The sequence below is a fragment of the Panulirus ornatus genome, chromosome 33 (genome assembly GCF_036320965.1).
Source record: "Panulirus ornatus isolate Po-2019 chromosome 33, ASM3632096v1, whole genome shotgun sequence".
Classification (NCBI taxonomy): Eukaryota; Metazoa; Arthropoda; class Malacostraca; order Decapoda; family Palinuridae; genus Panulirus; species Panulirus ornatus.
Genome location: NC_092256.1, coordinates 10,836,024 through 10,850,638, shown reverse-complemented (window position 1 = coordinate 10,850,638; position 14,615 = coordinate 10,836,024). Strand labels below are relative to the sequence as shown.

At 45.7% G+C, this 14,615-nt stretch overlaps 1 protein-coding gene and 1 long non-coding RNA gene across 3 annotated transcripts in view; one reads left to right on the top strand and one right to left on the bottom strand.

Moving 5' to 3' along the window:
* Positions 1-14,615, bottom strand: part of LOC139759453 (uncharacterized) — a 28,878-nt gene that overhangs the window by 7,654 nt on the left and 6,609 nt on the right. The window lies entirely within an intron of this gene.
* Positions 287-14,615, top strand: part of msps (msps cytoskeleton-associated protein 5) — a 231,031-nt gene continuing 216,702 nt past the window's right edge. Inside the window, exons 1-2 of one of the 2 annotated variants that reach the window (XM_071681598.1) lie at positions 287-377; positions 4,764-4,910. The gene's annotated coding sequence lies outside the window, so the exon portion shown is untranslated. Of the gene's footprint in view, positions 378-4,760; positions 4,911-14,615 lie in introns of both variants that reach the window. The other variant, XM_071681599.1, reaches the window with a different exon arrangement.

The following is a 14,615-nucleotide window of genomic DNA, read 5'->3' as shown; positions in this document are numbered from 1 at the left end:
CATGAATTTCCCAGCTTCACAGTGAAGAGTTTGACATTAGATATTTCATTTTTATTTATCTCAGGTGACGGCCTTTCTTATATATGTTCTTGATGAGCTTGCTCTAACGAATGAAGCTGTCATTGATACATCCTTAAAATGAAATAATTGAATATCTGCAAATTGTATCAAGTTCATGACGCTTACAAGATATGTTATATGATTTCACAAGCAATGTTAAGTGACCAGGCTCGATTAGCCTTGTAGCCACCGTAGTCTAGTGGGATCTCAAAGTGCGCAGCGGGCGGGCGGCACAGGTGGTGCGAACAGACTTCAGTCAGTGTTGCCGCGGCCGCCATACCGTGGTGTTGTCCTAGTGTGCATTCGTGTGTTAAAATGTGAGTGTTACTGTAACGTCATGATCGTCGCGCACGTTTCTGCTGATATATTCGTAATGACTCATGAAATAAAGTACATAGTACATTTCTTTTAAGGCAGAGCAGTTTTTCAACGATAGTTTTATCCCGAGGAAATAGCGTACAATTAAGATTAGGCGGTAAAAATCATGTATCTCCTGTATTAGTATGTGATTGTAATGAATGAATCGTCGAAATCAGTTTTAAGACTGAACTTTTAGTATATTTACGGAAATTTCCCGAACTTTTCTTTCTGATGCTGAATTAAACCCTGGCGGTGAGGCATGATTTGATGAGCCGTGTCCAGTATGATAGTTGAGGTTTAATATTGTCATGAATGCCATCATGAACTTAATGTTCACTGTCCTCCACCGTTCAGTATTCATAAATAGCCAGTTCATCTTCGTTATCATTACCAAAGTATGGCTGTCATTAGGGTAATCATTACATGCGGAGAAGTTTGATGCCATCTTAGAAGTCTTGGAAAGTACAACATTCATGTTACTTTTGTAACTCTCGCTCCTATGACAAGTCACACAGCATCACTTAACACAACATCACTTTAGGCTGTTAATATCCATCATATAGCCTTGTTTCCCTAGCCATAATACTTAAATCCCTTATTCAATGAAGTTCGCTAGATTGAACATGTCTTTTGAGACATTTTCTCTTCTAACTTTTCCTTCAGGTGCATAAATGTGTCGTTATTTTCTTCCACGTCCCATCTTGTCTACACTGTGAATCGGATCAGTTGTCACTACGCGTGTTTTGATTAGGCGAGCAAACAGCTTAAGAGAAGGACATACAGCACAACAATCAGGTCAGTTGGTTAGCTGGTTCTCTCTTCTTTAGGCCATCGAATGCTAGGGTTATCACGGCCAGCGAAGGCATTTAGGTACCAATGAATCGAAGTAATTTGAACACCTTATTCAGGTGTTCAAAATGGGTTTTTAAAGATGATTTACGCTCTCGTTGCATGTGTGGCTCATGACAATGTTCATGAGAGGAACTGAGCATGTGACGGAGTTGTTGGTGTGACAGGTGGAAGTGTGGGTGTGCTGGTGTGACAGGTGGAGGTGTGGGCGTGCTGGTGTGACAGGTGGAGGTAGGTGTGTGTGTGTGTGTGTGTGTGTGTGTGTTGGTGTGGCAGGTGGAGGTGTGTGTGTGTGTGTGTGTGTTGTGTTACAGGTGGAGATGTGGGTGTGTTGGAGTGACAGGTGGAGGTGTGGGTATGTTAGTGTGGCAGGTGGAGGTGTGTGTGTGTGTGTGTGTGTTGGTGTTACAGGTGGAGATGTGGGCGTGTTGGTGTGACAGGTGGAGGTGTGGGTGTGCTGGTGTGACAGGTGGAGGTGTGTGTGTGTGTTTGTGTGTGTGTGTGTGTGTTGGTGCGACAGGTAGAGGTGTGGGTGTGCTGGTGTGAGACAGGTGGTGTGGGTGTGTTGGTGTGACAGCTGGAGGTGTGGATGTGTTGGTGTGACAGGTGGAGGTGTGGGTGTGTTGGTGTGAGACAGAAGGTGTGGGTGTGTTGGTGTGATAGATGGAGGTGTGGGTGTGTTGGTGTGACAGGTGGAGGTGTGGGTGTGATGGTGTGACAGGCGGGGAGGTGTGGGCGTGCTGGTGTGAGACAGGTGGTGTGGGTGTGCTGGTGTGACAGGTGGAGGTGTGGGTGTGCTGGTGTGACAATGTGGAGGTGTTGGTGTGACAGATGGAGTTGCTGCTGTGACAGATGAAGGTATGAGTGTGCCGGTGTGACGGATGGAGGTTTGGGTGTACTGGTATGAGAGACAGAGGTGTGGTTATGTTGTGACAGGTGAGGAGGATGTTGTTTTGACAGGTATGGGCATGGGTGTACTAGTGTGACAGATGGAGGTGTTGGTGTGACAGGTGGAGATGTGAGTTGCCTGTGTTGTCGTGTGGGTGGTTACTGTGATAAGTGTGGGAGTGCAGCAAAGTGTACTGGTAGGATTTGGAGGACTGGTAACTTGTGTACTGTTACTGATACGGTCTGGTAATAATGTGTACTTACTCTCTTGACAACAGTGTTTACTGTTAGGGTCGAGTGTACTGGTTGGATATGACAACAGTGTGTACTGGTAGAGTCAGCCATGAGTGTTCACTAACACTAGTAGTCTTGTGACCGTCTACTGGGAGGATCTGGCATCACCGGTTACTGGTAGTGTTAGGCAGAATTAAACTGGTAGTGGTCTGGCAATAGTATGTACTAGTTAAGATCTGACGAGTGTGATCTGGTAGGGTGTAGCAACAGTTTGTACTGATGGTGGTCTGGCAATGGTGGGCACCAGTAGGATCTGGCAAGTTTGTACTGGTCTGGCAATGGTGGGTACCAGTAGGGTCTGGCAAGTCTGTACTGGTAATGATCTTGCACAGTTTGTACTGCAATGGTTTGGGAATGATGTATACTGGTAGTGTGTGGCGGGAATGTCCTGGCCCAGACGGTATGTCTCCTCAAGTCCTGAGAAGTTGAGCCTCCTACCTGTGATCCTTGTTTGTCTATGTCGTCTGTCATAAAACGTAGACTTATCCTTTTGGGGAAACATACCTTGATGCAACCCATCCCAAAGACAAGAGACCCGTTCAAAACCGTCCGACTATCGCCACTATTGCCTACCTCCAATATCTTCGAGACTCTACTCAATTTACACTTTCTCCAAGTCTTAGAATCCAGTGACCCTCTTTCTTATCACTGATATGGCTTTCGTAATGCATGGTCTGCGGGTGATCCCTCCTGCGTTGATTGACCAATAGTCCTCCTATCTTCGGGATTTTGGTGAGTCTTTAGTCATAGCCCTCGATATCTCCAAAAGCATTTGACAGGGTGTTGTATGTCTTTGATTTGTAAGCTTTTTTTTTTTTTCCACCTTTGGCTCTTCCACTTCCCCTCTGTTCCCTAACGAGTAGCTTCCTCCTAAGTGATCCACTGCAGTAGTTGATGGAGTGGCTTCTCCCCTTTTATTTACAGTGGTATCCCTCAGGGTTGGGTCTCTCCGCCTTCTCTCTTCTCGACATGACTAGTTTCTTTAACATCTTTAACTTTCTTTTAACTTCTTATGTGGATGATTTCACTTCTCTCGTTTTTCCTCTCCTCCTAAGACCTAAGGCTTGTTCTCTTTCTCGCGCTGAACATATCTCCTCTCTTAACTCGGACTCCAAACAGCATCTCCGAATAGGGAAGAAGTAACCTGGTCAGATCTGATTACGCTAAAGTGCAGTTTCTACTCATTTTTCCATCTGAATGACATTCCATCCTTTATGCTTGATTTCAAACACTAAAACAACATGAATGTGCTGGTCATAACCATATCCTTAACTCTATCTTACAAAAAGTCTGCTTCCCAAAAAATGGGGTTGTTATTATCTATTTGTACTGCACGGCTAGGGAGTTTTACACTAGTGGGGCCCCATCTCTTGGCCACTTTCTACTATTACACAACCTATTCAATTTATGTATACTGTCTGCATTAACCATTTATAGGTGCCGTAATTATTGATCGTGTGAGCAGCCGTTTCATATCTACTGGTGTTTTATTCACACTAATATGGAGTATTGATCCATATCTAGTAGGGGGGAGGGGGGTGTTCTTCCAACACCTCTCTATAAGTGAAAGTGGAATCAAAATCTTTTGTCTCATCAGTTCGTCTGGCATCACCACTTCAACTGTCTTTGTCCACGGAGATATTGCCGCCGTCTACTTGTTTTCCATGTATTATTTAGCCGCTGCACCCGTCAAGTTTCTGCCTATGTCCCTGCCACCAAGGCTTGATTCCGTGGTACGTGCTTGGCCTCTGCTATCCATAGTTTTTGTGGGGAAACCGGCCACACGAGGATGAACCGTTATATTTTTTTTTACCCTAGAACGGTGAAGTTAGGGAATTCTATTTCTCTCTTCCTCCTTTTTTTTCATACCCTTTCTATCTTTGAGTCTTCAGTTGCCCGAGGAATTCTGATTAATTTTTCTTTTTCAATTTCCTTTTCTTTATTTTCACCCGAGATGACCATAACTTGGCGTCTTTCTCCGCACACATACCTTCCTCGTCACTGCCAGGTATTTATCAAGCATACCTGTGGTAAAGTCTCGGTAGTGTCACGTTATTGGTCACGAGGCAAAAAGTCCCGGTCGGAAACCACGTAATAGCCTCGCCAGCGCCGTAATTTTAGTTAGGCAGTAGCCATTATTTGTGTGGACCTTCTGCCCGTCCTGGGTTTATGTATGGCCTGCGTAAGGTACTACTACCTGGCCCTCCCTGGTTGGACGGTTCTGTCAGTGAACACAAGTATGTGAATCTGTTCATGAGGATCTGTTTATTTTCACTGGAACGTGTATGAAATGTCGTCACCATGGACAGTAGTAGTGTTAAGGTGCTCCAACGCTTAAGAGACGAAACATAAAGGGACGAAAGACTAGTTTTCTCACTTGGAAGTTGTACCACGCCGTGTACACTTGAGCATTGGACGAGGTAACAGCAGGAGGCGAGCCCACACCCTCGCCAGAACAGGTAAGGCCCACACCAACTTACTGTTATTGACTTGTTATCTACGGCCGCTGGTCCGGTCGGCTTCGCTGTTTACTTAATCCCATTTTCTTTTAGACATCTGATTTCTCTATCGTCTCGACTTTTCTCGACCATCTTCGACTAATGTGTCATTTTTTGCCCTTCATTTAACTATTTTGCTTTTACTGCTTTATTCGTTTTTATATATGTATCATCCTGTATTGTTCCATGTGCTCTTGTTTCTCCCTGCTTCCCCTAACAAATGACCAAAGCTGGCCAGATTCGCCCACTCCTTTCCCCGAGGCCACAATACCTCACCAGTAGGTGGAGCCTGTGTGACTGCGGTCTGAGGTTCGTTCGTATGCTCCGCCTTCCCCTTGCTGGGATTATTTTGACGAGATTTCCTGTTCGTAGACAAATATAAGGGATTATAAACCTCGTACGTTAATTGCAGTAGTACTCGTAAAGCATTGTTAGTCCTTATACACAAGTTGCCATGATGATAGGTATGAGACTGGCGAGGTTCAGTTAGACAGCACTCATGACTGACCCTGACAGTCTCCTTCCGCAGGGGAGTGTCTGGCCTGGTGTGTGTACCACACACACCAGGCCTCACGAGGGGGAATGGACACCACGTATGTACCCCCGGAAAAGGATGGAGGAGGGCAGTAACCGGGAGGTGGGGTGCGGAGGTCGAGGGCGTGGGAAGGTGTGGGTGATGATGACAGGTAAACCCTGCCCCACGCCGTCCATTTACCACCTCGTCAGGAGACGGTAGGCAGCCGTAGCCACCGTCTGGGTTGGGTTAGCAGGCTCGAGTCTCCTCTTACTGGGCCGTAGACTTGTTGGGCTGTGCTCCTGACAGCCGCCAAGGGCCTCGCTGCTGCTCTATATGGCCGGGACACAAGGTGAACTTAACCCTGTCCTCCCGCCACCTGCTGAAGGTGAAAGTGGCCACCTTATATGGGACAGCTGCCTAGGAATCGTACAGTCGACCTGAATGAAGTCATCCTTAAAGGACTCGCCGCTCCCATTATATATGTCCTGCTAAGATCGTGACGTAATAACCGTAACAGATTTAAGAGGTTAGTAACATTAAGGTGTCCAAGATCACACAGGAATGTTATTCGGACGAAGTTCTGGCGTTCGTGGAGATGCACATGGGTTAACCCGAGGGAGGGAAATGGCCTAAGTCATCGTCATTTGCGGGGGTGAAGGCCTGGCTGGCTCTAGGAAGTAGCTTCCACTGTGAGTGGCTAAATCCTTCGTTGTGGTTCATCTGAACCCCTTGACCAGGAGGGTACACGCCTTGTGTTACACGACGGTCTCATGGTCTGTCCTTTTGAACCTGGTCCTAGAGTTAGGAGTTAGGTTATCGTACCCAAGGGTCGTATCGTCGTGCTCACAGGTCGTGCCGTCGTGCTCAAGGTATTAATACTCTGGTTTTTTTTTTTTTGACATTTCTTCGTCCCTGTGGGAGATAGAACAATCAGCCAAGGATCAGGATAATTTAGGGCTGCTAGGAGAGTCCTGCATTACAGATGGATGACGTACCAGGTGGCTAGGAATGTGATGTAGGGGCAGCACCTGCCTGAAGGAGTCGTCCACCTCCACCAGGTTCGCTACCCTACTCCACCAGTATTGCTCATACCTCTTGGACCGTCACCTGTGATGAGACTTTTCCCCCCGAGGTCACGAGACATTAGCCGTCACTGTGGCGCCCATGTGTGTCCGATCGTTGGCCCGTGGCGTCTTGGTGATGAGCGAACTCTGAGTCCAAGTTCGACTTGCCAACTAGCTGAGGTATTTGAGAATACTTTCCATATATTGTAATAATTCATTTGACTGCTATATATATATATATATATATATATATATATATATATATATATATATATATATATATTCCTATGCGTCCACGGGGAAAATGAAACACGAAAAGTTCCCAAGTGCACTTTCGTGTAATAATCACATCATCAGGGGAGACACAAAAATTGTGATCCTTTCCAATATATATATATATATATATATATATATATATATATATATATATATATATATATATATATATAATTTTTTCCAGCCTGTTTTATTATTTTTCACACGCACTAACAGCTCTTCGAACAAGCAGTTTGTGATACATAAATGCATTTCTCGTGTCGTCCGTGTAAGTGTTTTAGTGGACAAAGATCCAGCCGTAGGTAAACAGGACTTCTTTTGGCTCTGCCTGCGATATATCTAGGGCGGGAGAGTTTTTGTAGGGAGGAAGGCTGTCTCGCCTTTGTGTGTGTGTGTGTGTGTGTGTGTGTGTGTGGAAGACCTGACTGACGTGACTGCCGGTCGTCCCTGATCCAGCCGGCCGGCCTAGACGGCGACGGTTACCGGCGGGCTCGCTCTGGCTCGGCCTCCCCATGAGACACGGTCCTCGTTGTCAGTCAGACTGACGCACCTTGAGTATGACGGTACGACTCTGGAGCACGACGGCACGACCCTTGAGTACTGTGGTTTTGACCCTTGAGTACGACGTTACGACCTTTGAGTACGACGTTACGACCCTTGAGCGCTATGGTTTTGACCGTTGAGTACGACGTTACGACCCTTGAGTACGACGTTACGACCTTTGAGTACGACGTTACGACCCTTGAGCGCTATGGTTTTGACCCTTGAGTACGACGTCACGACCCTGGAGTGCTATGGTTTTGACCCTTGAGGACGACGGCACGACCCTTGAACACGACTGTACGACAGGTCGCCATACCCAAAGATAGGATGGTTATGCTGGGCTGCAGTCCCTTCTTACGTCTCCAGGACGTAGTTGCTGGTCTGGAAGCGGCTCCTGTAGTGTTGGGGAACCAGTACCACATCTGGTGATCATAGAGCATTCAATATCTAATTGGTACGCAATAGAGGATTTTCCTTTTATATATATACTTGAAATAGTTTTGGACTGTTTCACTCGGTGTGGGGTTAGCATTGTTACCCCCCAAACCTTGTGTCATGCCTAGGGTTGATGAAGCAGCGACTGCCAGTTACTGACTAACAACGTAGGGTTAATAGGCTCGTCTGATGTGGTGGTTTAGGTCCAGACTTCCTTCGTTTGTTTCCAGAGCAAATTGGACTAAACCACTCGTTAGGTGTTGGCTCACTGTTAAGGGGTAATAGAGAAATAGATATTCCGGTGAACAATAGCCACAGGAACGAATGCTGAGAGAGATATAATATGATTTTCGTCCGTGTGAAGGTGACAAAAAAAAGTTCATTTGAATATGTTACTTTCTCCCACCCACACGAGTCTCATGGCTGAGCCTGACCCCAGTTTACATCTCCACCATCATGACCTCATCTGTTGTGGATGTATTACCTGCATATTACACGAGACTTTGCTCATTGTAGAGGAATGGATGATGTTTTGATGAGATTATATGATCGTGTGATAACAACTAGACAGACTTCAGAGTGACATGTCTTATGGTGGCGAGTGTCGAGCCTGAAGACTGCTGGGTGACCTGACTCATGATACATGAGATGCACAGAGAGGAGAGGGGGGGGGACACTGACATCCACTGACCTATGTACCCTGAACCAAGTCGGAGAATGGAGAGAGTATGCTGAAAACATACATCAGCTAGGGAGAAGAAAAGTGGGAAATATAATCGTAAGAGAAATACAACAGGTAGGAAACGCCCGTTTCTCCTCACTGGAGCCTTGAGCTAACGAGGTGAAACTAGGCGTAAAACTTGGCCATCAGTTGTGTATATACCTGGCAAACATGTCATGCCCAGTGAGGATTAATTAACCCCCCTTGACCACGAGGCTATGATGGTTGATTTTCATTTTACGTTGGAGACTCCAGTCCCGGACAAAAGTCCACATCAAAGCCGGGCCTTAATTGAAATTTAGAGAGGGTTATGAAAGAGAAAATGAGAAGGGAAAGTTTTTTACGAATTCTGGAGGAAGTGAAAAACACTGTTTTTTTTTAAATGTGTCAGGTCGTAGGTATTGGGGAAGGCATGAGAGGGATAGAAAGTTCCAAAGCTTTGAGGTGTAGGTAAAGACACAGTTATCAAAACGACCCACCCTTGAGTTGCCATCGGCCGCACAAACACGCCGTGATACCGAGTGGTTGGTCAGGGGTGTTGACAGGCGGACAATGGGTGTCACCCAGCAACTAATGTAGACTTTTAACTAATTAGTATAAGGTCTTAGCATATCCATCTGTCTCAGTTCCTATGGGTAAAACTCCCTTCAGGAGACGTGTATGATATCCCCACCACAAGAATGGTTTCATGGAACATAATTACTTCCATCAGTCCACTCTGGCCAGTAGTACATAACAAGAGCCTGGCATGAGGCGAGACATGAACAAGAGACCTTTGGTTATGAACATCACCACTTGGAACATGACGCTGACCCTTCACATGACCTGGACTTCACTAGGACAGTACCGCCCTTCTCAACATGGATAGATTCCTTAATATTTTTTTTAATGGTTTATTTGATAAATGATTTACTGACAAAGTATTTCTGTGATAGAGTGGGTGAAGGGCACATAGCTTGGGGTAGGTGGAGGTGGGATTAGAATATACAGTGGTGACACTAACAGGGGTTAGGTGGAGACAGGCATATTGTATACAGTGGTGACAATAGCGTGATTTTTACCCACTGACGATGCTGTAGTGGTCTTGCATACTTTCTCAGAGGTTCCTGTTGTGTGAGCATGTCTTGACCAGGTTTATATTGACAGTTTCCTTAGTCATCTATTGGTTGGACTGGTGTGGAACACCTTGACCACCCCACAGTGGATACTGCACTGTACGTGGTGAGTGTTGGGTGTGATACTACACTGTACATGGTGAGTGAGGATGTACTACCACACTGTACATGTGAGTTGTGGATGTACTACTACACTGTACATGGTATGAGTGATGGGTGTGCTACTCCACTGTACATGGTATGAGTGATGGGTGTACTATTACAGTGTACATGGTATGAGTGATGGGTGTACTACTACACTGTAGATGGTAATTGAATGATGGGTAGTGGATGTACTATCACACTGTACATAGTATTTGAGTGATGGTTGTATTACTTCACTGTACATGGTATGAGTGATGGGTGTACACGCTGTACATGATATGTGAGTGATGGGTGTACTACTACACTGTACATGGTATGTTAGTAGTGGATGTTCCACTACCTGTACATGGTATGTGGGTAGTAATATGTAATATGTAATATTCCACTCTATGTAGCTAGAGAATCTAGCACAACACACCGTTTTCATTTAACGCCAAACATCGAATAATCTCACATTATCATAAGTGGTTCTCAGCTTAAGCTGTAGTAAGACTACTAACTCTTAATGTGCGACATAACACATAGTATCATGTAGGCTAACCCTCACACTACGGTAGACCAGACAGGATCATACAGTCTCACCCTCAGACAACAGACTGTATAGTTTGATAGACGCTAACCCTTAATAACGACACGAGCGAATAGTGTTGAATAGGCTAACCTTCGAACAACGACTTGTATTTACAACGACTTATATTTACAACAACGACTTATATTTACAACAACGACTTATATTTACGACAGACTGTGTAGTTATACAGGCTAACTGTTAACTGTTATACAAGCTAACGTCTGACAACGACAGACTTAATAGTGTTATAAGGCAAAACCCTCATGCGGACAGACGTATAGCGTTATACAGTCTAACCTTTAACCAACGATAGACTTTATTGATATACCCTTGACGAGAATGGATATACTAGTTCAATCAGAATGGAAAATTAGATCAACCGCCATATATGCACAAAGAGAAAACAAGATGAACAAGGAGAAAGTAAGGAAGAGGAGGAGGAGGAGGTGGTAGTGGGAGGGAAGGTAAGGGGACCCGAGGCACAGACTGCACTCAGGAAGAACCTGGTGACTAAGCGACCGCACACCCAGCCGCTCCGTGAACCCTGGCTGAACCAACTCCAGCGCTTGTGTTTGTTCGTCAGCGAGTGCGCTAGGGCCTTCCCTACCGCTGGCTCAACACCACACACACAAACAACACACACACACAGGCAGAAAAATGAGCAATCATGAACAATGAGAACTTTAGTTGCGTTATATAACCCTCATCTCGCGGTAGACGTCTGATTTACTTTGTGTTACTATGAGGTGAAGGCAAGAGGAGAAATTACCGATCGTATAGGTCAGAGGCAGGTGCAAAGTATAAGATATGCCAACTGGACGTAACTTATGGATTTAAATGATATTAACTGAGGCCGATCATATATATATATATATATATATATATATATATATATATATATATATATATATATATATATATATATATATATATATATTTTTTTTTTTTTTTTTTTTTTTCTTTTTTTTTTTTTATACTTTGTCGCTGTCTCCCGCGTTTGCGAGGTAGCGCAAGGAAACAGACGAAAGAAATGGCCCAACCCCCCCCATACACATGTACATACACACGTCCACACACGCAAATATACATACATATATATATATATATATATATATATATATATATATATATATATATATATATATATATATATATATATTATACTTGATCGCCGTCTCCTGCGTCAGCGAGGTAGCGCAAAGAAACAGACGAGGAATGGCCCAACCCACCCTCATACACACACACACACACACACACACACACACACACACACACATATATATATATATATATATATATATATATATATATATATATATATATATATATATATATATATATATACTCCCTATGTATTCCCTGATTGCCGTAAAAGGTTACTTTTCCAAAAGAAGGAACAGAGAAGGGGGACCATGTGAGGATTTTCCCTCTTAGGCTCAGTCCTGTGTTCTTAACGCTACTTCGCAAACGCGGAAATGTCGAATATGTATAAAAAAAAAAGTATATATGTTTAGTAGAAAGTGTGGTCTGGTATGGTGGTGTGATGGTGGAGGTGCGCCCTGCCATGGTGTCAGGTTATTAGCGTCCTGGAGACGGAGGCAGACTCCCGGATCCCGTCCAAGCCTTAAATACCATTATTGACTTATTGACTACATCCTACCGTCTCGTCTCCCTGCCAGGCTCCACCACCCACCGCCGGCCGTCCTTCACCTCCACTTTTCCCCTCCCTCTGTCTCACCACGTCTCACCGTGCATCACATGACTCTTGTAGGACACCACCTCACTCCCCTTGCTCAACCCCGTTTTCTTTCCTCTAATCCCGTCACCCTCCGTCCCATTTTTTTTTTCTCTCTCTCTCTTTCCACTTCCTCCGCCTCCGGTATACTCCCCTCCTTTTACCTGTCGGCTTCCGTCATTCCTTGTGGCACTCGCTTCTCCTTCCCCTCCTCAAGACTCCTTCACCACGCCATCACTTCCATTCTCCCTCCTTCTGTACGTCCTGGTCATCCCAGGTCACTGTGGTTACCGTATCACTCTGCTACTGCTGTGGCCGCCCCACCAGCACAACACGACCCAAGACATATGCCCGACATAGGTCAACAAACTACGTGCCTCGTACCTCATCTCTGGTCAGAAAAAAGCCCACGTAACGTATCCCCTTTCGATGATCCACGACCGAAGGGGTGAAAAGTATCGTACTCAGTGAATCACATTATCGTACTCTTTGTTTTACTGTTTATGATACGTAATGCCATCCATGTATATGCTTGAATGTGTGAGTGAAGGTTATTCAATCACTTATCTACGTTTTCTTTTATTTCCCGGTTGTTTACTGAAGCAGAGTGTATGGGGTGAGGAAGGGATTGTACAGAAGAGTGTGTGGAATGTCAGGGACTGCACTAGAGTGTGTGAGGTATTGCACAGGAGAGTGTGTGGTGGGCGAGGGACTGCACAGGGGAGTGTGTGGTGGGCGAGGGACTACACAGGAGAGTGTGTGGTGGACGAGGGACTGCACATGAGAGTGTGTGGTGGATGAGGGACTGCACAGGAGAGTGTGTGGTGGATGAGGGACTGCACAGGAGAGTGTGTGGTGGGCGAGGGACTGCACAGGAGAGAGTGTGGTGGATGAGGGACTGCACAGGAGAGTGTGGTGGGCGAGGGACTGCACAGGACTGACACCCGTGATCAATATTACAGAACCACACTGACTATTTCTGGAGCCACTGGAAAACCCACAGTGTTGTGGCGGACACCTCCTTCATTCCACACACACACACACACAGTGATCCAACACACCAGAGTCGTCCCCTACACTCTCACTTTACACACTCACTTTATACTCTCACCTCATACACTCACCTTAGACACTCACCTCACACCACTCACCTTAGACACTCACCTCACACACTCAACTCCAACGTTGATGGACTGGCAGCATTTTTGAGTATGTTTACTGCTCCCCCCCCCCTTTCTCTCTCTCTCTCTCTCTCTCTCTCTCTCTCTCTCTCTCTCTCTCTCTCTCTCTCTCTCTCTCTCTGCTGGGGGACGAGTTCCAGGGTAGGGCATGCGGCTCACAGCCGACCTAGCTGTTCGTTCGTCCACGGGGTTTAGATATGTTTCTGTCCTTCCATAGCCACAGACACAGCACGGACAGATGCCTGCTCCAGTCATGACCATCACGGATGAAGGTGTGCAGACGACCAGGTATGGGGAATAGAATAAACCAGGGAGGAGCGCTTATAAGAAGAGAGGAACACTAAATACAAGACACTTAACATCGCTTCGCTACAAGCGTAAAGGTTTCATAACGGTTAGTTATCGTGTGGTTGTGCGTCACATACAAAAAAAAAACTATGGGAAGCCGCAGCCAGCTGCCTGCCTAGGGCCCAGTTTCCGGAGGCGTACATACATAGCTCGCGAGAGCGGTGGTCGAAATGATACCTGTAGAATAGATGGAGGGAGGGAGTAGCAGCAGCACGGGAGAGGGGAAGGGAGGGTTGCTGGCAGGCGGTCAGTAGGTTCTGGCAAGAAAATTGAAGGCAGCAGAAGCAGCAGCAGCTTCACAACACCCAAGGTTGTAGGGAGCAAATTTAGTGGTTTGCTCTGTGATGTTTCCAGATGTGAAGGACATGGTCATGGCCAACATGTTTGTGTGGTCCCTGGGTTGATTTTGAGGTGTTTTGAAACTGTGTAGGAGGAAACGAGGGAGATTTAGAGAGAGAAATTACGTTTTGGCAAAGTTGAAGGTAGCCCATATCTGCTTCCCCACTCCGCCATGTTGCGCGGGTCTGAGTAGAGAAGATATATGGTCAATGCGAGTGAATGAGAACGAGCATTGATGTGAGGAGGGAAAGGAAAGTGAGTTAGAGTGGATCGTTGGCATAAGCGTGAACAAGATCAGATGTTGAAGGTGGCCATCGAAGGTGGGAGGAAAGAGGGAACAGCATAAGACAGAACTCTGAAGGGACGCTTTTGTTAACAGGGTATGAAGAAGAGCAGAAAAGACAAAGAAAGAAAACGTAAAGTCCACTTTTGTGCCACGTCTTCGTCGCCTTGTCGTCTGCTTTTTAAGACGTCAAGGGCAACGAGAAAGACTCGCCAACATTCCTAAGAAAGACGTAGCCAAGGTGGATCGCGTGGGAAGGATCAGCAGACCTTGCATGGGTAAGAACGAAATGAGATTCTTAAGTGTTTAGGTGAGGGATGAGTAGGGTTCTTACAGAGCACTGGAGAGTAATAAGACGATCGTTAGTAGGGTTGGAGTGTTCCCCTTTCCTTAG